Consider the following 16,238-nt stretch of genomic DNA (forward strand, 5'->3'; position numbering starts at 1 on the left):
ATTCAACCACACAGAGCGCACGCGCTTTCCACTGGGACACAGTGTGAAAGCGCCTAAAGGCCTAAAACCACTAGTGCAACACAGGAAAAAGGATACTGCAAAAAGTTCTAGGGGTGAATTTGCCAGAAGGGCCAAGTCCAACACAACCCCCTTCCAGCCAAAACGCAGGGCAGACCAATCACCACCGTGATGGTCTTTCCTGCTTGGGGCGATAGAACACGGACGCAGGCCCGCACTGCAGGGACACTCTCCGGTTCTACGCCATTCTCAATCAACATGGTTCCATCTGAAAAAAAAACATCCGAAAAAAAACTCAGGCCCAACTAGGCTACCCCACTGGTACTACCTAGTTGACCACGGCCAGGACCAGGCCCTAGGCCACCCAGATACCACTGGTCCTTGCCAAACCCAGAGTGGGGGGTAGTAACCCCTGGCATACAAGCCATTCTCCACTCTCCCTCTCAGTGTAGTTCCCAACTACCACTGATCCTTCAACCTAGGGTCCGCACCCTCAGGCTGACCAGAGGTCACGGGCAAGAATGCCCCACCCTACCTCTACTTCTGGGGTTCCGCACCCTCCCAGGGAAGCACCCACCAGAACACAACTCTCCCACCAGTTCAGGACCTCTCTCCACCAACTGGTCTACCACCTGGGATCCAAGGGGTCAGAGGCGAGGACTCCCTCCCTCTGCACCCACTTCCACTGTAGAGCAGGGTCTCTTCACTTAAGATGAGCACCACCTGCCCTCAGGACTACAGCTGCCCTTATGTCCAGATCCGGAAACACCGACTACTGGCTCCCCAACCGAGGGACGTACCCTTTGGTCAGATGCCTGGCGAACCAGGACTTAACGAGGGTGACACATAACTAATGGGTTGTGCGACACTCTTCCTGGCGCTGATCTCACGACCTCCTGTCCATCTGACAGTGCGTGCAGACCCCCCAGGACAGAAGTGGCGACACCATGGTCACTCAGTGGCAACTCAGCCATCCCGGCTGGTCTCTGACCTACTGGTTCCCACTGGGGAATCCCTCCCCCTCTCACCCCTCCCTCTGGACTTCCGCACCCTCCCAACTGGAGCGGTACCGCCAGACACCAGGACTACTGGAGCTCTGATTACAGACACTCCACGTCCTCTAGACACTGGGAGATCCTCCTCAAATGACCTATTGGTACAGCCTAGGCCCCCGACCTGATGTTTCCTAAAGAAACCATCCAGGCCCTGAGACTGGGTTTCGGGCACCTGGAGACACGCAGTCCCACCCACTCCTTCTCCGCAGAGACAGGCCGTGAGCCCCTACACCAAGACCTAGCTGGGCTACTCTGAACCTCTTCCACCACGCTGGGCTGGTAGACACCTTAGCCACTCCTTTTGGAATCACTCCCCAATGCAAGCTCCCTTTCCCAGAGAACTCACAGCCAATCAACTAGCAAGCTCCTTATTTCAGAGAACTCACACCATTCATCCACACACACACCCCTCAGACTAGTAAGACAGTTTCTACCGCCCCTGATTTCTCAACCTGACCACCCCGTGACACAGGTACCATTACTCCGGGAACTGGGAATGGGAATACATGCACTGGACACACATCTGCTGCCACCACTGGATCCCACCCTTACTGGTGAATCCAGAAACACATTTCCACAGAAATGACACTTAAAACAAACTTAGAACAATAATCCCTATACCATGTGACTATCTAAAATGCAGAGTTTTGTAGTGCAGCCAGTTGCTGCTGCGGTACAGCGCAAACGCAAGTCCTAATCCCACCGCTGATCACCAATGTTAGAAATGGGATTTCTGGTTGGCTAGGGCTTGCGCCAAAGCCAGGCAGAAACCACCACTGTAGTCAGGGCTGGGGAGTTACACGCCAAAGATAACCCCTGCTCACACCCTTGGTAGCTTGGCACGAGCAGTCAGGCTTATCCCGGAGGCAATGTGTAAAGCGTTTGCGCGCGCACCCAGCAACAACACCCAAGGCCCACCACAAAAGAAACTTCACACAAGGTTATATATAAAAATAGCCTTTGTATTATACCAAAACACATTAGATAATATTCACACAATTTACACTGTGCCAACTGGCACTGGGCAGAATTTTACAAGGGACTATTTACACGGGACAGGGCCACATGGACCACTGTCAGAATTAGCACAAATCACCAATAGTAAATGTAGAACATATACCAATGGAAACACAAAGTAACTGTAGAGCACAACCAGTAACTACTGGCGCAATAGTGACCTCAGTGTCATCACACTAGCATCAGGTATAAAACCTACCCTGCATCCATCACAGGGGCATAAACACATTATGCAATTTCTCAGTAGCCTAACGCATTAGACCTAACCACCTGAGTATAACTATACTAGGGGCGTACATCACACAGGGAAGTACAATCTCCCTAACACCAACCTAAACAGGTGAAACAACCTCCTAGCCAGAAATGACCACATTTAGAGGTATAAAACACAGGGTGCGCAAAACATGCTATACACAGTACATTTCCTAAAACCCAATCACATTAGCATGAATCGCAATAACACCTTAATCACATTAGGGTCCAGGTCGCACCAGAACCTAAACGTAGCAGCTGCCCACTACTTGCTGGGCAGCTGGGGACAAGAACAGGGCCTAAACGCTGCAGCTGGCACAAAGTGCTGCGCAGCTGGGGAAGGCAAGTAGGAGGCATGGGCTCTCAATGGCCCCTGCAACAATATCCACAACGTTGGAGCCACCTAGGCTCGACACACACCATGTCCCCAAGTTGGAGCCTCTCTGGGCTCTAGAATAACCATGCCCGCCTCGTTGGAGCCTCTCTGGGCTCTAAGAAAACAATTGTGCCCCATCGTTGGAGCCACGTTGGAGCGCAGCAGCGCTGGAAACGAACATGCCCCCACTGGAGCGGCCCGCCACTGCGGTGCCGCTGAGGAGAACAGGGGCAGAGTCAACAACCACGTGGAGTCCCACTGGACTCTAAACAATGTTGGACCCAGAATAACGGTGGAGCGGCACTAGCGCTCTAAACCAAACAATGCCCGGCGTGGGAGTCTTTCTGGACTCTACAAAATACTGCCCCCGTAGTGGGAGTCCCTCTAGACTCAGAAGAGTGAAAGGCTGCCCCTTCGTTGGAGCCTCTCGGGGGCTCGAGAATGCTTACCGGGTTTCTGCTCCGGGGTGCTGGGCAGCGCGCTGGAGCTTTCTTCACCGGAGCGGAGCTCTCTTCACCGGAGCTCTTCTCGGTGCTCCACGGGGCTCTCCCTCGCTTCCGGGGGCCCCGGGTGCCGACGCTGGCTTCCTCTTCCAGCACAGGAACGCGGGGTGGGCTCCTGTCGGCTTCCTGTTTCGGGACGAGGCCCCGCCCACGTCACCACAAGAACTGCCTGACTTCCTGTATAAACCCGGACCGGGCTGCAGCGGTGATTTTTCCTGCCGTAAGAGGGGTGGGCTCCCTCGTAATAATAAAAACAATATCCAGCGGGGTGGGCACCCACTATTAAATATAAAAATAAGCGGGGTGGGCTCCGCGAGACCGGCATCATGGGGGAATCCCTCCGCTGGGGATTCCCTCTCTCGCTCGTCGTGCAGCGCCGTGCTGCGGAGCTCCAGCGCTCCTATGGTGCCACATAAAGCAATATAGCGCTCCCAGGGCGCTAGAAGCCAGGAAAAGAGATAAAGCGCCCCCCAGGCGCTTGGACAGCAACCTAAACGTCCTGGAGACCTCAGGGAAGCAATGTAGGGCCCAGGGGCCAGCACACAGGGCCCTCCAGCAAGAGGGCAGCCCCCGTGGCGGCCCCTCCTGGGCCCCACCAGGAGCAAGCCCCCTCCTGTTAGGATCCAAAGCAGAACCAGGCGCTAGAAACAAAGTCCTTGAAGTCCATCAGGCATTCAGGGGCTGGGCAGGGCCCAGGGAGGCAAGCCTTCCCCTGGGCCCCAGCAGCAGCACGCCCCTGGCAGATTCAAGTCAGAACAAGAACATTTTCATGGGGTCACAGCCCCTCTTTTATACACCAAATCCTTTGTTCTCAAAGGTGCAGGGAAGGGGCGAACCAGATACAAATGGTTCCTGAGCACTTTGTTTTGCTCAGCCCCGCTCCCTATTCTCAGAACAGGCCAGGGTCATCAGTCGCACCACAGGGGGCGGAGCCAGCATTGTGTGGGGAAAGCCCAGCCCTATTCAGGTCCCAGGTGTACTCCTCCCACTCATCAACATGCAGCTCTCTCCACCCACCACTGGGGCAGACCCATCCTGACTCCTGGAGCCAGGCTCACCAGCCAATCACATGCCAGACAGTCACTGCACATTTATGCCTATGTCTAGAAGTGGCGCTTCTATACTAGCTACAGTAACGCCGCACACATCATTGCGCAGCATTCACTCTCACGAGTTTGCACATATCAAAATCGAGCCTGCACTCCCCACGCATCAGGAACTAGTACGGTCACTCAGAACCTCCATGCATTCCTATGGGAGGGCAGGTCAGTATCATTCAACCACACAGAGCACACGCGCTTTCCACTGGGACACAGTGTGAAAGCGCCTAGAGGCCTAAAACCACTAGTGCAACACAGGAAAAAGGCTAGGATACTGCAAAAAGTTCTAGGGGTGAATTTGCCAGAAGGGCCAAGTCTAACACCACTGCGCTACCCAAAACCCTAAAACACTACCCCAGCACGACCTCCTACACTACACAAATACCACTGCACTACCCTAAACTGTAAAATACTATCCCCAGCACGTCCAACTACTCTACCAAAACACCACTGCGCTACCCTAAACCCTAAAACACAACCCCACCACGACACCCTACACGACCCAAACATCAATGCGGTACCCTAAACCCTAAAACACTACCCCCAGCAAGAACCCCTTCACTACGCAAACATCACTGTGGTACCGTAAACCCTAAAACACTAACCTCAGCACGACGCCCTACACTACGCAAACATCACTGTGGTACCCTAAACCCTAAAACACTACCCCCAGCATGACCCCCTACACTACCCAAACACCACTGCGCTACCCTAAATCACTACCCCAGCAAGACCCCCTATACAACCCAAACCCCACTGCACTAACCGAAACCCTAAATTTACCCCAGCACGACACCCTACACTGCCCAAACACCACTGCACTACCATAAACCCTAAAACACTCCCCCCCGCACGACCCCCTACACTACCCAAACACCACTACGCTACCCTAAACCATAAAACACTACCCCAGCACAACCCCCTACAATACCCAAACACCAATGCACTACCGTAAACCCTAAAACAATACCACCAGCACGACACCCTACACTACTCAAACACCACTGCGCTACCCAAAACCCTAAAACACTACCCCCAGCATGACCCCCTACATTACCCAAACACCACTGCGCTACCCTAAACCCTAAAACACTACCCCAGCACAACCCCCTACACTACCCAGATACCAATGCACTACCCTAAACCCTAAAACACTACCACCAGCACGACACCCTAAACTAGCCAAACACCACTGCGCTACCCAAAAACCCAAAACACCACCCCAGCCTGACCCCACACTACCCAAACACCACTGCGCTACCCACAACCCTAAAACACCACCCCCAGCACGCCCCCCTACATTACCCAAATACCACTGCGCTACCCTAAACCCTAAAACACTACCATCAGCACGACTCCCTACACTACCCAAACATCAAAGCGTAACCCTACACCCTAATACACTACCCCCAGCACAACCCCCTACACTACCCAAACACCAATGCGCTATCCTAAACCCTAAAACACTACCACCAGCACGACACTCTACACTACCCAAACACCACTGCGCTACCCAAACCCCAAAACACCACCCCCAGCACGACCCCCTACACTACCCAAACACCACTGCGCTACCCATAACCCCAAAACACCACCCCCGGCATGCCCCACTACACTACCCAAACACCACTGCGCTACCCTAAACCCTAAAACACTACCCCAGCACGGCCCCCTACATTACCCAAACACTACTGCGCTACCCTGAACCCAAAAACACTACCCCAGCAAAACCCCCTACACTACCCAAACACGACTGCACTACCCTAAACAATAAATCTACCCCCAGCATGACCCCTACAGTACCCAAACACCACTGCACTACCCTAAACCCTAAAACACGACCCCCTATACTACACAAACACCACTGCACTACCCTTAACCCTAAAACACTAGCCCAGGCAATACCCCCTACACTACACAAATACCACTGCACTACCCTAAACCCTAAAAAACGACCCACGGCACAACACCCTATACTACCCAAACACAAGTGGGAAACCCTAAACCCTAAAACACTGCCCCCAGCTTGACCCCCTACGCTACCCAAACACCACTGTGCTACCCTAAATCACTACCCCAGCACGACCCCCTACACTACCCAAACATCACTGCGGTACCCTAAACCCTAAAACACTACCCCCAGCACAACTCCCTATACTACCCAAACACCACTGCACTACCCTAAATCACTACCCCAGCACGACCTCTTACACTACACAAACACCACTGCGCTACCCTAAATCACTACCCCAGCATGACCCCCTATACTACCCAAACACCACTGCACTACCCTAAACCCTAAAACACTACCCCAGCACGACCCCCTACACTACCCAAACACCACTGCACTACCCTAAACCCTAAATGTTCCCCTAGCATGACTCCCTACACTACCCACACACCAATACACTACCATAAACCCTAAAACACAACCCCCTACACTCCACAAACACCACTGCCCTTCCCTTAACCATAAGACACTACCCACAGCATGACCCACTACACTACACAAACACCACTGCACTACCCTAAACCCTAAAACACTACCCCGTACACTACACAGACACCACTGCACTATCCTAAACCCTAAAACACTACCCTCAGCACGACTGCTTACACTACACAAACACCACTGCACTACCCTCAACCCTAAAACACTATCCCCACCACAAACCCCCAAACACTACCCAAATATCATTGCACTACCCTAAACCCTAAGTCTGCCCCCAGCATGACCCCCTACACTACCCAAACACCAATGCACTACCCTAAACCCTAAAACACTACCACCAGCACGACACACTACACTACCCAAACACCACTGCGCTACCCATAACCCCAAAAAACCACACTCAGCATGACCTCCTACACTACCCAAACACCACTGCGCTACCCAAAACCCTAAAACACCACCCCCAGCACACCCCCCTACACTACCCAAACACCACTGTGCTACCCAAAACCCTAAAACACCAACCCCCAGCAAGCCCCCCTACACTACCCAAAAACCACTGCGCTACCCTAAACCCTAAAACACTACCCCAGCACGAACCACTACATTACCCACATACCACTGCGCTACCCTAAACCCTAAAACACTACACCCAGCACAACCCCCTACACTACCCAAACATCAAAGCGGTACCCTAAACCCTAATGCACTACCCCCAGAACAACCCCCTACACTACCCAAACACCAATGCGCTATCCTAAACCCTAAAACACTACCACCAGCACGACCCCCTATACTACCCAAACACCACTGCACTACCTTAAACCCTAAAACACTGTCCCCAGCATGACCCCCTACACTACCCAAACACCACTGCGCTACCCTAAAACCTAAAACACTACCCCAGCATGACCCCCTATACTACCCAAACACCACTGCACGACCCTAAACCCTAAAACACTACCCCAGTACGACACCCTACACTACCCAAACAACACTGCACTACCCTAAACCCTAAAACACGACCCCCTATACTACACATACACCACTGCACTACCCTTAACCCTAAAACACTACCCCCAGCATGACCCACTACACTGCACAAACACCACTGCTCTACCCTAAACCCTAAAACACTACCCTCAGCACGACCCCCTACACTACACAAACACCACTGCACTACCCTAAACTGTAAAACACTACTGTTGTATTTTAATGTGTATGTTTCTTTAAGTATTGCACAGTGTTGGCAGTGGCTTGCGCTGTGTTATGTTTTGCTTGAGTTCCAAGTTCCAGCATGGAACGAGGGACGGATCTGGCCAGTGGTGGTGTCAGTTGTTAGTCACCCTGCAGCTGGATGGATGTACTGCCGTGCTGTCATCAATAAAGAAGATTAATTTATATTGATGTGTACCTGGATTTAATATTGGCGACGAGCGGAAAAATCTCTCATGTCAGTGAAGCACGGGAACTGAGAGTAACTGGATCCACGAAAAAAAAGAGAAGAAAGCGGATTTAAAAAAAAAGCGAAAGGAAGTCACAAGGGAAAGTATCGGAAGCGGTGTACAGAGGAAGTAAGGCGGCGTGGAAGTAGCATTTTGGACGCAAGGAGCGATGTGGAAGACGTATACTTAAAAATATTTAAAAAAAAATAAAGTTACCGTCATCTCGATGTTGGTGGAGCGAGGTAGAGAACGTTGACGGAAGAAGCGTTCTCCATTCGCGTTGTGGTGCAAGAAGGAGGAAGGCTCTGACGAACAGTGATCGTCATCACGCTGAACGTGCAAAGACGTGTGGAGCGTGAGGAATAAGCAGCGTTGCTTAGCAACGGAGAACAACAAAGAGCGGAGCAGGACGAAGTACGCGACGCGAATGATTAGCGTAACGTGTTCTGGGTTACAAGGAAGCAACGGCGATCTCGTATAAAGTGGAAAATAAGGAGTGAAGAGCTGGTTCAAGGAAAAAAGGTGGGAAGTACTCTGTTTCATTCAAAGTTTATCGTTCCGAACGCATGGTGAAGAGCTGTTTGTTTTTCTTGGCAAAAGAGAAGGAAAATAAGGAGATTTAGCAGCACATGTGTTTCGTGGCAAAAGGAAAGCAAGAAATAATTTTATAAAGAAGAAAAGAGAGGATCAGTTGAGGATATATATAGATATGTGTATTTATTAAAAAAAAAAAAAACGCAAAGGAAAATTTCACATGAGGAGAATATAGAGGAAGGTGTGCGTTGTCCAAGCAAAGACAGAGGGTTTAGTGGAGAAAGTAATATTGTTGCGCAGTCTGTGAAGCACACGTGTAGGAAGAGAGACTAGGACAGTAAAAGAAAAGGAAAAGGAAGACTAGTGTTCGAAGTGAAAAGAGAGAAATAAAGATGCAATTTGATCCTCCAGGAAAGTTCTTACAGAATAAGGGAGATCCACCTCTACCATGGACAAGGTGGAAAGAAGAGTTTCTGACGTACATGAAAGCGATTGACGGAGAGAGAATGGGTGCGGAGAGGAAAAAGAGTATCCTACTGCACTGTTTGGGTTCGGAAGGACAAGATGTTTTCAGAGCTTTACCACAAGTGACACCTCAAGTAGGGGAAGAGAATATTAATGTTTATAGTGAAGCGCTACAGAGATTAGAAAAAAGATTCAAACCTGCTACAAGTATCGCACTGAACAGATTTAAATTTTATACAAGAAAGCAAAAGGAAGAAGAATCGTTCGATGACTTTTTAACGGCGTTAAGAGCTCTGTGTGTTCATTGCAAATTTGGAATGATGGCAGATGAAATGATAAGGGATCAGATTATCGTGCATGTGAGGAACAAGAAGGTTCAAGAGAACTTGTGGGTAATGGGGAATCCTAGCCTGACAGAGGCTATTGCTAATGCAAAAGCAGTGGAACAGTCTGAGAGTTGGATGCAGACTGTCAGGCAGAATGTAAAAAAAAGTGAAAGTGTAGAGGAAGTATGTGCTATAAAAAATAACGTGAAAAGCAGCATGCATGGTGGAAGCAACATGCAGGAGGGTTCAGAAAAAAAAATTGTGAGTAACAAGTTCAACAGTGGGAATACATTCAGGAGTAATGTGCACCAGGGTGGTCAAAACATGTGTTATAGATGCGGCAGCAGAACACATTTGGCATCTTTCAGAGGGTGTCCTGCTATAAGCAGGGAGTGTAGGAAGTGTGGAAGATGGGGTCATTTCAGCATGGTGTGCAGAGACAATAGAAGGAGTGGTTCTTCTAATTTTACCCCTACTCCCCGGTCAATTTCAACTATTTGTGGGAGTGAGGTTAATAACTGTGAGCCAGGAAGGGAAGAAAATGAAGTCAATACAGTTTGCGAGAGAGGTTTTGTAGTTTCTATTGTTAATAAGGGTGCGGGTAATGAGATTATTTTGGAGTCTCCTAAATGTTTGGTCAAGGTGTGGGGTGTGGATCTTGAACTCATGGCTGATTCTGGATCGCCGTGGACTATAATATCCAAAGAATATTTTGAAGAGAGGTTGAAGAAAGCAAGTGTGGGGGAAAAGTTGCATGCTAGTGATGTCATTGCAGAGAGTTTTGATGGTACTAGGATTGATATGGAAGGGTATTTTACTGTCAAGTTGTGGTTTAAGGGTAGATGTGTAGAGATTAAATTGTACATTGCCATAAAAGGAGTGAATGTGCTAGGATGGCGAGACCAGTGGAAACTAGGCATAATGCTAAATCCACGAGCAGTTGAACCAGTTATACTTGGGGATCAATACTCAAATGGGATGGTGGCAGTTTTGGACAATAATGAGAAAGTGAAAAGGTTGGTTGACAAGTATAAAAAAGTTTTCAGTGAGAAATTGGGTAAGCTAAAAGACTTTGAACACAAAATTGTTTTGAAACCTCAGGCACGCCCTGTAGTACAGAGGTTGAGAGGTGTACCAATCAATGTTAGAGAGGAGTTGAGAGAAATGTTGAGACAGCTTACGGAGGAGGGAATTATTGAGGAGATTGAGTCTTCAGAGTGGGTTTCTCCCATCGTTTTGGTACGCAAAGCAGACAAAAATTTGAGAGTGTGTGTTGATTTGAGGTCTTTAAATTCGAACATTGTGGTTGACTGTCATCCTCTGCCGAACATAAATGAAGTGGTGTCAATGCTAGAGGGAGCAAAAGTATTTTCTACATTAGATCTAAGGTCTGCGTATCATCAAATTTGTTTGTCAGAGGAGTCAAAGAATCTTACAGCGTTTATTGCTCCACAAGGCCTGTATCGTTACACCAGAATGCCGTTTGGTTTGGCTTCAGCTGCATCGGTTTTTCAGAGGATTATGTTTAGAATATTTAGAGATGTAGATCTTTTTGTGAAATGTTTTCAGGACGACATCTTGGTTTTCTCAAAAAATGAGGAGGAACATGGAGTTCACCTCAGAGAGGTCTGTAGTAGATTGGAGAGTAATGGTCTTACGCTGAAGGAAAGTAAGTGTAAATTGTACAGGATATCTGTTGAGTACCTTGGCCACACTCTTTCGGGTGATGGGGTTGTACCAAAGAAATCTAATGTGGACGCCATCACAAATGCCCCATCTCCTAAAAACAAAGAACAATTGTTGAGTTTTGCAGGGATGTGTGAATATTATAGCAAATTTGTGAGCAATTTTGCAAGCAAAATGGAACCTCTGAGAGTTTTACTACGGAAGAACACTGAGTACATTTGGGGTAGTGACCAGGAGAAAGCGTTTGAAAATATTAAGCAGGACATAGTGCGTGCACCCACTTTGAGGCCATTTTGTGTTAATAAAGAGTGTATCATCACTGTAGATGCCAGTTTATATGGCATCGGAGGTGTACTTTCGCAGAGGTACGGTAGAGACGAATGGAACGTGGCGTTCGCTTCGCGTACTCTCAATGAGTCAGAGAGAAAGTACGCTGTGATTGAGAAGGAGCTACTGGCGTGTGTTTGGGCAATAGAGCATTACAAGTTGTATGTTTGGGGAGGAAAATTTGTGTTAAGAACAGATCACAAGCCGTTAGTCAACATTTTGTCTTCGGGTGGTGGGTGGAATTCCACTGCGAGAATTGCGAGGCTTTCTTCTAGGCTTCAGGAGTATAATTTTAAAACAGAATATGTTCCAGGAAAATGTAACGTCACTGCCGATTGTCTTTCAAGGCTACCTTGTACTCCTAGTGTTGTAAATGTAGTGAGGGAGATTGATTTTGTTTTAAACATAAATTACATCATTCCTGCACAGTTTCAGGATATTAGTGAAGCTTTGTGGGAAGAAAGTGTAAAAAAGGATGAGGATTGGTTAAACATTAAGAGGTTTGTGTTGGAAGGTTGGCCTAGTAAAAATTTAATCAGACCGGAGTTATTACCTTGGTTCAAGGTTGCAGGTGAATTAGAAGTAGAAGGAAATTTTATGTTTAAGAATGGTAAGTGCATTCCTCCAAAAGATATGCAAGAGGTTATACTTAAGATTGCCCACAGAACTCATCCAGGGATTTCATCCATGAAACGACTAATTAGGAATTTTTTTTGGTGGCCTGGGGTTGATAGATTGGTTGATCGTGAAGTAAGAGAATGTGAACAATGTGTTTCAAGTGAAAGAATGCTCAGTGTTAAAACTCCTCCTTTAAGGATGGTAGAGTGGCCAAAGGAACCATGGCAAAGGTTAGCTTTTGATATTTCAGGCCCTTTCAACATGCTCCCGGAAAGATGTAAATTTGCTTTAGTGTTAGTAGACTATCATTCGAAATGGCCGGAAGTGAAATTTGTGAACAAAGTTACCACAGATGTGGTTTTGAATTTCTTAAAAGAAGTTTTTGCACGAGAAGGATGTCCTTCTTGTTTGGTCACTGATAACGGTGTGCAATTCACCTCAATGGAAATGAAAGATTTTGTGAAAGAGTGTGGGATTAAACATATTTTTACTTCTTTGTATGGACCGCATGAAAATGGACAGGTAGAAAGGTTTAACAGAGTATTGAAGGATTTTATTGTGGAGTCCATGAAAGAAGGTGAGAATTGGTTGAATACAGTTAGAGAGAGGTTATGGTTATACAGAATAACCCCTCACACTACTACTGAAGTGAGTCCTTTCAGACTGTTGAAAGGAAGAGAGCCTGCTTCTAAAATTTGTCCTTGGTGGTTTCGAGATAAGTGTGTGAAGCAAATTAAGAGCAGTGAGTGTGTTGAGGATGTCGCTTCAAGGGTGAAGCATAAACAGATGAGAACGTGTTTGTGGTTTGATAAGAAGTGGAGGACTCGTGTCCCTAGTTTTAGAGTTGGGGATTGGGTGAGAATTCGAAAACCAGGAATCATCTGTAAAGGTTCTAGTAGATATGGTAAAGCAATTCAAGTCAAAAGAGTTTTTAGGAACTCAGTTGCTACTCAGGATGGGAAGGTCTGGAACACTAGAAGAGTTGCAAAGTGTCCTCTCAATGTTAGGCATGGTACTTTAAATGAGGTGCCTGTTGAATCAATACGCACCAATGAATGCGAGGTTGGTCCTATGGCAGAATCAGGAGGTGTGAAGGGAAATGATCCTGGTTGTTCTAAGAACAGATCTTCTGACCGGGTTAAGTTTTTTCCCAAGAAGTTGAATGATTATGTTTAACATCTTTCTTGTATTGTTCAATGGTTGTTTTATTTTGTATTTGATTTTAGTTTATTTTCTTATTTTTGTTTTGTGTAAAGAAGGGGGATATGTTGTATTTTAATGTGTATGTTTCTTTAAGTATTGCACAGTGTTGGCAGTGGCTTGCGCTGTGTTATGTTTTGCTTGAGTTCCAAGTTCCAGCATGGAACGAGGGACAGATCTGGCCAGTGGTGGTGTCAGTTGTTAGTCACCCTGCAGCTGGATGGATGTACTGCCGTGCTGTCATCAATAAAGAAGATTAATTTATATTGATGTGTACCTGGATTTAATAACTACCCCCAGCACGAACCCCCAAACACTACCCAAACACCACTGCACTACCCTAAACCCCAAATCAACCCCCAGCACGACCCCCTACACTACCCAAACACCACTGACCTACCCTAAAGCTACTCCCAGCACGACCCCCTACACTACCCAAACACCACTACACCACCCTAAACCCTAAAAACCTACCCCCGGCACGACACCCTATACTACCCAAACACAAGTGGGCTACCCTAAACCCTAAAATACTGCCCCCAGCATGAACCCCTATATTACCCAAACACCACTGCGCTTCCCTAAACCCTAAAACACTACCCCCAGCATGACCCCCTACATTACCCAAACACCACTGCGCTACCCTAAACCAAAAAACCCTACCCGAGCACGACCCCCTACACTACCCAAACACCACTAGACTACCCTTAACCCTAAAACACTACCCCAGCATGACCCACTACACTACCCAAACACCAATGCACTACCCTAAACAATAACTCTATCCCCAGTACGACCCCCTACACTGGCCAAACACCACTGCACTACACTAAACCCTAAAACACGACACCCTATACTACACAAACACCACTGCACTACTCTAAACCCTAAATCAACCCCCAGCACGACCCCCCACACTACCCAAACACCACTGACCTACCCTAAAGTTACCCCCAGCACGACCCCCTACACTTCCCAAGCACCACTGCGCTACCCTAAACCCTAAAAAACTACACCAGCACAACCCCCAACACTACCAACACACCACTGCGCTACCCTAAACCTTAAAACGCTACCCCAGCAAACCCCCTACACTACCCAAACACCAATGAACTACCCTAAAACACTACCACCAGCACGACACCTTACACTACCCAAACACCACTGCGCTACCCAAAACCCTAAAACACTACCCCAGCACAACCCCCTACACTACACAAATACCACTGCACTACCCTAAACTGTAAAACAATATCCCCAGCACGTCCCCCTACACTACCAAAACACCACTGCGCTACACTAAACCCTAAAACACAACCGCACCACGACACCCTACACTACCCAGACATCAATGCGGTACCCTAAACCCTAAAACACTACCCCCAGCACGACCCCCTACACTACGCAAACATCACTGTGGTACCATAAACCCTAAAACACTAACCCCAGCACAACCCCCTACACTACCCATACACAAATGCACTACCGTAAACCCTAAAATAATACCACCAGCACGACACCCTACACTACCCAAACACCACTGTGCTACCCAAAACCCTAAAACACTACCCCCAGCACAACCCCCTATACTACCCAAACACCACTGCGCTACCCTAAACCCTAAAACACTACCCCAGCACAACCCCCTACACTACCCAGACACCAATGCACTACCCTAAACCCTAAAACACTACCACCAGCACGACACCCTAAACTACCCAAACACCACTGCGCTACCCAAAACCCCAAAACACCCCCCCAGCACGCCCCCCTACACTACCCAAACACCACTGCGCTACCCAAAACACTAAAACACTACCCCAGCACAACCCCCTACATTACCCAAACACCACTGCACTACCCTAAACTCTAAAACACTACCCCAGCACAACCCCCTACACTACCCAACAACCAATGCAATACCGTAAACCCTAAAACAATACCACCAGCACGACACCCTACACTACCCAAACACCACTGCACTACCCAAAACCCTAAAACACTACCCCCAGCACGACCCCCTACACTACCAAAACACCACTGCGCTACCCTAAACCCTAAGACACTACCCCAGCACAACCCCCTACACTACCCAAACACCACTGCACTACCCTAAACCCTAAAACACTACCCCAGTACGACACCCTACACTACCCAAACAACACTGCACTACCCTAAACCCTAAAACACGACCCCCTATACTACACAAACACCACTGCACTACCTTTAACCCTAAAACACAACCCCCAGCACGACCCACTACACTGCACAAACACCACTGCACTACCCTAAATGCTAAAACACTACCCTCAGCACGACCCCCTACACGACACAAACACCACTGCACTACCCTAAACTGTAAAACACTCCCCCAGCACGAACCCCCAAACACTACCCAAACACCACTGCACTACCCTAAACCCTAAATCAACCCCCAGCACGACCCTCTACACTACCCAAACACCACTGCACTACCCTTAACCCTAAAAACCGACCCCCGGCACAACACCGTATACTACCCAAACAAAAGTGGGCTACCCTAAACCCTAAAACACTGCCCCCAGCATGACCGCCTACGCTACCCAAACACCACTGCGGTTCCCAAAACCCTAAAACACCAACTCCAGCACGCCCCCTACACTACCCAAACACCACTGCACTACCCTAAATCACTACCCCAGCACAACCCCCTACACTACCCAAACAGCACTGCGCTACCCTAAATCACTACCCCAGCATGACCCCCTATACTACCCAAACACCACTGCACTACCCTAAACCCTAAAACTCTACCCCAGCACGACCCCCTACACTACCCAAACAACACTGCACTACCCTAAACCCTAAATAATTCCCTAGCATGA

Source organism: Triturus cristatus, chromosome 1_1 (genome assembly GCF_964204655.1).
Source record: "Triturus cristatus chromosome 1_1, aTriCri1.1, whole genome shotgun sequence".
Lineage (NCBI taxonomy): Eukaryota > Metazoa > Chordata > Amphibia > Caudata > Salamandridae > Triturus > Triturus cristatus.